The sequence below is a fragment of the Aphis gossypii genome, chromosome 1, assembly GCF_020184175.1.
Source record: "Aphis gossypii isolate Hap1 chromosome 1, ASM2018417v2, whole genome shotgun sequence".
NCBI classification, from domain to species: Eukaryota; Metazoa; Arthropoda; class Insecta; order Hemiptera; family Aphididae; genus Aphis; species Aphis gossypii.
This window is the reverse complement of record NC_065530.1, coordinates 89,427,324-89,435,083: the sequence shown is the minus strand read 5'-3', so window position 1 is coordinate 89,435,083 and position 7,760 is coordinate 89,427,324.

Genomic DNA, 7,760 nt, shown 5'->3' with positions numbered 1-7,760 from the left:
AATGTTGAGAATGATAAATTTATTTTAAATATGTATAATTTATGTAAAAAAAAAAAACCATTTCCAAAGTATCAATTTTACGCTCTAGTATCAAGGTTACTTATATGAATATATATATTATATTACACATAATACACAACTCTAAAAATACTAGCAAATGCACACGTATAATATATTAAAAATAATAAAACTAATATATTTTATAAATTGATTCAAAAATTTTAAATTATGAAAGTTTATAATTGTCAGTGTATTTTATTCATGTTTGACATCTTCGATTTTAAATGCCATCCAAATATATACTTACCACCAATCAACATATTTTTTGACGTAAAATTAACTTAGTTTTATAATGAAAAATTTACGAATATATACCTATAATATTCATAAACGTAAAATAAGCTTATTTTAACGTAGATTTTCTCATTATTAAACGAATATTAACTATGTGCTATGTTTTCTAAGTTATCGCAATATATATCTACTTACATGTACAAGTATCCCTATTCTCAGTGAGAGTTAAAAAATATTGACCTACTAATATTACTATCCAACCTATAGGAAAACGAATTGTATAGGTACATAAACATATATTATATATTATCTATACATATTTGTCCCAATTATTTTACTGGTAGTTGCTGTAAAAAAATACTTTTGTTCACAACAAATTATTAAATATAAAATAGCTAATGTAAATAAATCAACCACATAATGGATTAATTTTGAGTTATAATACGTAAACAGTTATTTTACTGTAGATAGCTGCGGTGATTTTTTTGACTTTTAATACAATCGTCGATATACGTATAATAATACGTTTATTTTTTCTCTTTTTAATGACGGAACTTGAAGCTCGAAGAAAAATCGCTTTTTTTGGTTATTTCCTGCCTATATATTATACGCAAGATATTTGCTAATTGTACAATTTCTTTATGATATACTAATTGGACAACATTATTGGATATTACTTTGATAGTATTTGAAATGTTGAACATTTTTCAGAAATATTTATACAAACTAATTTATCCGGTTACGTAGTACACTGATAAAATAAAATATTAAATTTTAGAAATTTGAAGTAAGTTTAGTTTTATTAAACATTTCTGACTTTCATTCTCAGAAGTTTTATTTTTAGGGCTAACAAGCACTTAAACCAAGTGCACTTCGTTTTTATTTAACCCATATTTTCTGAACAAAATTTTTTTCGGGATATTCTTATAATATGCTTTTATGTTAATAGAAATTATTATTTACTATATTATATTATAATACGTAAAGAAAATAGATTAATAGCTAAATATTGAATTCTTAATTTTTTAGATTAACTAAGTAATACTATAAGACAACATAATTATATTATTTATATTAGATATCTATTAATTATTATTAAACATAAAGAAAATATTATATCACTATGTAAATTAAATAATTTAATACAGTTCAAATCAAGTTGAAAAGAATATTATTTTCGATGGTGTTAAACCAATAATTATATATTTTTTTGTTAGTCTAACTAATTATGTTAACAAGTTGCGTTTTAGTTTTTACAATAAGTAATTTGTATGAAACATTTAACAAGTTATTTTTAAACATGACAGTTATGGATACTAGTGATACTATATACTTGTAATTGTGTTTTTTTCTCTATGAAGATTTGAAGATCATGAACATTTTTAAAATTTTAAAATGACTTTCTATTTAACTCAATGTATCTATTTTTATAGTTTTATTTTTATTTTATTGAATCACTTTTTTAACTATAATTGTTCTTAATATTAATATTAATATTAAATTCTTGTCATTTGTAAAAAATAATCATTTTTTTTTTGTCTGTGGACGATATTAACTATTGACCCAAATCAATTAAAATAAATTCTCCTATCTATATGAGTAGTGAGAGGTGAAACATATTTTTGCTTATATTGTATAATAATGAACATATTGTATACTTATAAATAAATAAATAAATGTATATAATTTTATAATAATATTGTATGTTTAGACCCATTATATAATATTATATTCGACAAACAATAAAACGGAATGCATATTAATTATTATTATAATTATTGTGCATACATATAAACAAAGAAACAAATTAATGTTCGTAAAATATGTGGGTGTATAATACTGCACCAGCCATACGTCCATAAGACAATACCTAATGCGATATACCTATACGATATATTATGTTTATTATACTTATTCTAATAAAGGACGAATGTTTTACTGACAATATATTTAAAATAAATGTATAATTAATTATACTACGATTTAACACATGTAGTTTTAAATTAATGAAAAATACTTGAAATGCGCATTTTATTCAGTGATTTTTATTATAAATATTACAGTCATTACTTAAACAAAAATAATAACACATACGATTATAAACAATAGATTAAAGAAGCTCTGTATAGATCAGGAATAATATGTTATATTGTACAACATATGATTTTACTTTTAATGTAGTAAGTATAGGTAAAATTATTTCGTTTTACATTTTGATTTTTAAATTTATATTGTATAATTTTAAATACCTAAACATGGATAAGGGATTATTCAAATAAAATATTTTGATACTAACAAAATAATATTCAAATTTTTAAGCTTTTAATATTTTATTTTTTCAATAATTTGCATGTTGATTTTTTGATATTTATAATAGGAAAGTATATATATATAGTAATATAAAACAATCATTTTCGCACCATTAATTTGCTCTAAAAACCTTATGCATACTGTTATTACTTAATAAAAATTATGAAAAAATATTTAAATTTAAAAAAAAAATAAACAAAAAAATAATGGTATATTTAATACTTATAAGTTATAAGTTATAACTACCTAATTAATTAATCATTTGTTTTGTATGTATAAAAAATAAAAATAATCTGCAAAATATTTTGTTACCCATTAACATTTAAAACATATTATAGGCTCTAAAAACTATCACTCTATATCCTCAATCCTGTATATTTATAAACTATATATATATATATATATAATATATAGGTACAATATACATAATACATATTATCTTTACTCGTATAATTTTAATTTTACAAAAAAACTAAATTAAATTATATTTTTTGAATTTTATGTTTCAATGCACCGTATAAATAATTAAATACATATGCATATATATGTATATATATAAGTTAAACATTTTTACATCAATTATAAGATATTATATACTTCAGTTATTAGTGTATAAATGACTTAATAATATACATATTAAAATATTGATATAGACTTAACCAAGATAAAAAAATAAGTAAAAGTGAATACGTATATTAGGTACCTACACATTATTATATATAATAGGTTTTTTTCAAAACAGACATTGTTGATACAATAATACTATTCCGTATTCGTATATAAGTGGATAACACTCTATTGTACAGTAGGTATCGAGCGAACCTCGAATATTGAGTAGGTCACTATAATGGATGTGTTTAATTTAACTACAATAAGAACAACTTTTTAAGAAATCTCGTATTAAATTTTCAAGTTTTTTTGGTCATTCAAAATATTTTTATCGACGTTTCAAAAAAAAAAGTACTAAAAAAATCTTAATTTTCAGTTGTCCATAAATGACTCAAAAAAAGTACCGATTTTTTTTTCTACTGGAAACTTTTTACTTTTGACCTCTATAACGTACCTAGTATATTAAATTTACCACCGGAAACCACCCCTGAAGTTTAAAATTGAATTATTTCGACAAGTTATGGTGTACCAACACAGACAAATTCCTTTCAACATTTTTTGTACGATACCACTATTGGCTATTATAACTAGTAACTCCGTTCTACGTAGGTACTTAAATATTGCAAATTATAAATATACAATCTAGATAATATAATGATCAAGATAAGTGGTACTAGACACAAAATAATGTACTTATACTTAATGTAGTGATTAGTGGTATAATAATATAAATTAAATAGCTACTTATAAGTTTTTAAAAAATGATAAACCATAAACATATTATACAGTTAGAAATTATAATATAAGTATCTATAATACATTTTAAATTTAAAATGTATTTAAATATAAAATAATATATAGTTATTTTAACTATATTTTATCAAACAATTAACTAATTCCTAAAAGTGAAAAATAAATTATCATTATACTTTATACACTTCACCCCTGCATCTGAGTACAATAATAATAAGTTTCCCATTACATAATATAAGATCGTATACCAAATTAAAAATTCAATTAAAAAAGGTAGGAAAGTAGGTACCTACATTTTACAGAACAATAGGTTTCCAATGGGTCATTTTAATGGATGTGTTAAATTTGAAATCAATGATTTGAATGATTAGAGTTGTATAATACATAAAACGATACTGAGCTCTGAGCTGTCCGTTAGCCTACATCACTAGATATACAATTATTTCAGGATATAATTTTTGAAATTGTTATTAAAGTAATTATTTATTTTACTATTAGTATTAAAGTAAATTGATAAGTATTTTTCCAAAACCATCGAATTTATTTTATTGTTAGTATTAAGATGTTACAATAGTATAATGTATTTTATAATATAAAATTTATATCATATATTATTGTTTATTTAGCCAACACCATGACTCACTGTAAAACTCTGTGAATAGTTTCGTACAGCTTAAATAGGTAATGGCTTAAAAGTTAAAATTGTTAAAAGTAATAATAATATTTTGAAATGTCATTATGTATAAAAAAAAATAAATATGATATCAGTAAATATTTAGAGTGCCCATGAATAATGTTGATTAATTATAAATTTATAACAACATAATAAATTAATTTTTCTATATACCTATATCGTTTAAATATGTAATACCTATGTTCTAATCTGAACTATGTCTATAAAATAAAAAAAAAAAACAGTTTTATAATTATGTTTACCTACATACATTTTGAAGATTTTTTGGGCACCCAAAATTTTTTATAGACACTTCAAAAACACTAATATAAATACATAAGGTGAAAAATTTCAAGTTTTTACAGTGATTAGTTTTTGAGTTACAGGCATATAAAAATCGATTTGGTTGAAAACTGGTTTTGCGTAAAAATGCCTGTTTTCTGTCTCTTTTTTTTTGTTTTTCTCGATTTTTCTTTCAAAAATGTTGGAAAATGTTAACTTTTGACCTGTATAATGCACCAAGGATATTCACTTTGCCATCGAAAACTACCCCAGAAGTTTGAAATTCAAGCATTATTTTGACTAGTTATGTTGTACACAGACACAAAAAAAAACATACACACATCATTGTAAAATCAATACATTCATCACTTAGTTCAGAATCTAAAATTGTGTTATTTAATTATGTACTATATTATATTTATAAGATTTTAACTATTAATAAAAATTAGGGGTTGGGATTTATACTTTCACGGCCTCACACCTCTTATTAATAATTAGCGTATATTATAGACTTTTAGGACTACAAGATATATCATTACTTAGTACCTACTTATAATATTTTCATAAAAAAATTATTTTTAGGTATAAAGATTCAAATTCAAATTTCCTTGAAACACGACATTAAATGAGTGTAAATAATCTATAAAATTGTTTTTGTGTTATTTTTATCTAACTCACACATTTATGTTAAATATTAAATGTTTTTGTTTTTAATATTATTTTGAATCAGATATGTAATAGCATTGCGAGGTGGGTTTAAAGAGGTGTTTCCCTTTAAAGGTGGCAATTATTTTCCCATTTCCTATTCATGTATATTTGTGTTGTATGGAAACGATTTACCATTAAGAATTTCTTGGCATGGGATAAAATATAAACATATAAATGCTTTAAAATATACCAGAGACAGCTCTTTATGATGTATAAATAATTGCATTTCATCACTCAAAGAAACTATATATAATATATCATATGATTTTACAGATGTATTATACATTTATACCTCCACCTTTTTATATATTTATATTTACATAATATTACATGTACCTATCATGTATGTGCCTACAATCTACATGTTTAGTGACCTGGGTTCTGTCGCTTTTGCAGCAGTATTTTTTAATATAATTATTAATATTGATCATTTATAGTAGTTAAATTCTACAGTGATGATAATATTGTCATTAATATGCAACGAATATTGGTGTTAAAGCTCTCTGTCTTTATTGCTCTATCTTATTTTCTCCCTTTGTTCCACTCCTTCTCTTAGATATTCTCTACTCATGCGTATACTGCAGTATCCAATAGGATAGTACTAGGTAAATATATTATATTATATATGTATATAATATATATATATAATTTGTTTAGGAAACGAAAATTTTATAACAATCAATAATTGTTTTATATTGACGACGTTTTGATTGAACTTATTTTGAACATTACAATATAATAACTGGAAAAACAATTTAAAATGCATACTTAGAAATGGTTTGAAATGCAAGAAAGTATATACTATATAGGTAATATATATACTATACAATATCAATGATTATTGGCTATTGCGATTATTAGATATTTGCTGTAAGTGAAAATAGTTTTTTACAAAACAATATAAAAAATAAAAAGAGTGGTCAAGTGAGTACCGCTCTCCTGTACAGTTGTAGGTAGATCACTATTATATTTTATGTATTAAATTTGAAATCAATGAAAGGTATCATTGTATACGAAAAACGATTCTGAACGGAGATAGTTTATCAGCTTACTGCCTAGGATATATTTTCCAGTGGGTGGTGAAAAAGGTTGTTTATGTTTTAATGACCTGAATACCCCCGAAATTTAAGTTCTTTTGCAATTATTGTAAGCCAAACTTATAGAAAATCTTATAGATACCTATTAAATTTTCAACTCTTAGCTACTTATATACAAATTTTTTTTATAAATTTGATCTACAAAATAATTTGCAAATGTTCATGATTTTTTGTTAATATTTGAACTTCAAATGTTAATAAAAAAAAATTGTGTTCTATGTACGTGATTGGTAACCTAACTGACGATGAAGTTTAACTGGACCTGAGGAAATGGTGCAGTTAAACTTCGTCGTAATTTGTGAGCTATTTACGAAAATACAATGATGAGAAATTTAAAATATTATCTAAAATCGTAAAACGGCTGATTTTGCAAATATATTTGTCATTTACATCTTCGGTTATGATCGATTTGCACCCTTGGCCCTCTTCGTTATGCACATCTATATGCATCTATTTTTTAAATTGTCTACACTCTACACCAATCACGTACCGAATCATCACTCATCTCTATATTACTGTAAATAACATATCCTGTACGATGCATTTAAGCTGTGCCATTTTCTTCGGTTCTCAAAAAACGAATTATACTTCGCACCTCATAGGCGATGTTAGATAAAATTGTATTTTTCATGTTGTTACAGCAACTAATAGAACAACACTGAACGAAAATGGTTGAAACTTTGATTATTATAAGATAATAATGTAACTAATGATTATGACATTCAGAAAATGTTAATGAAGTACTTAATGAATTGTAACACATCGAAGGTTAGTTTTAAGATAACCGCCTCGTACATAACGTATACCACATACAATCGTCTACCATAATTCGAAATCGTTACGTTTTCATATTATTTTTTAAGATTGTTTGTTTGATTTGTAACAAACTTTACACTTCTGACGCACAAAACAAAAACATAGGTACTAATTATATTAGATGATTATTGTTATAAATTATAATAATATATTTTATGCATAGTCACCAAAGTAGTATATATTGGTTAATTTATGAAATGTTAATACCTATGCTATTA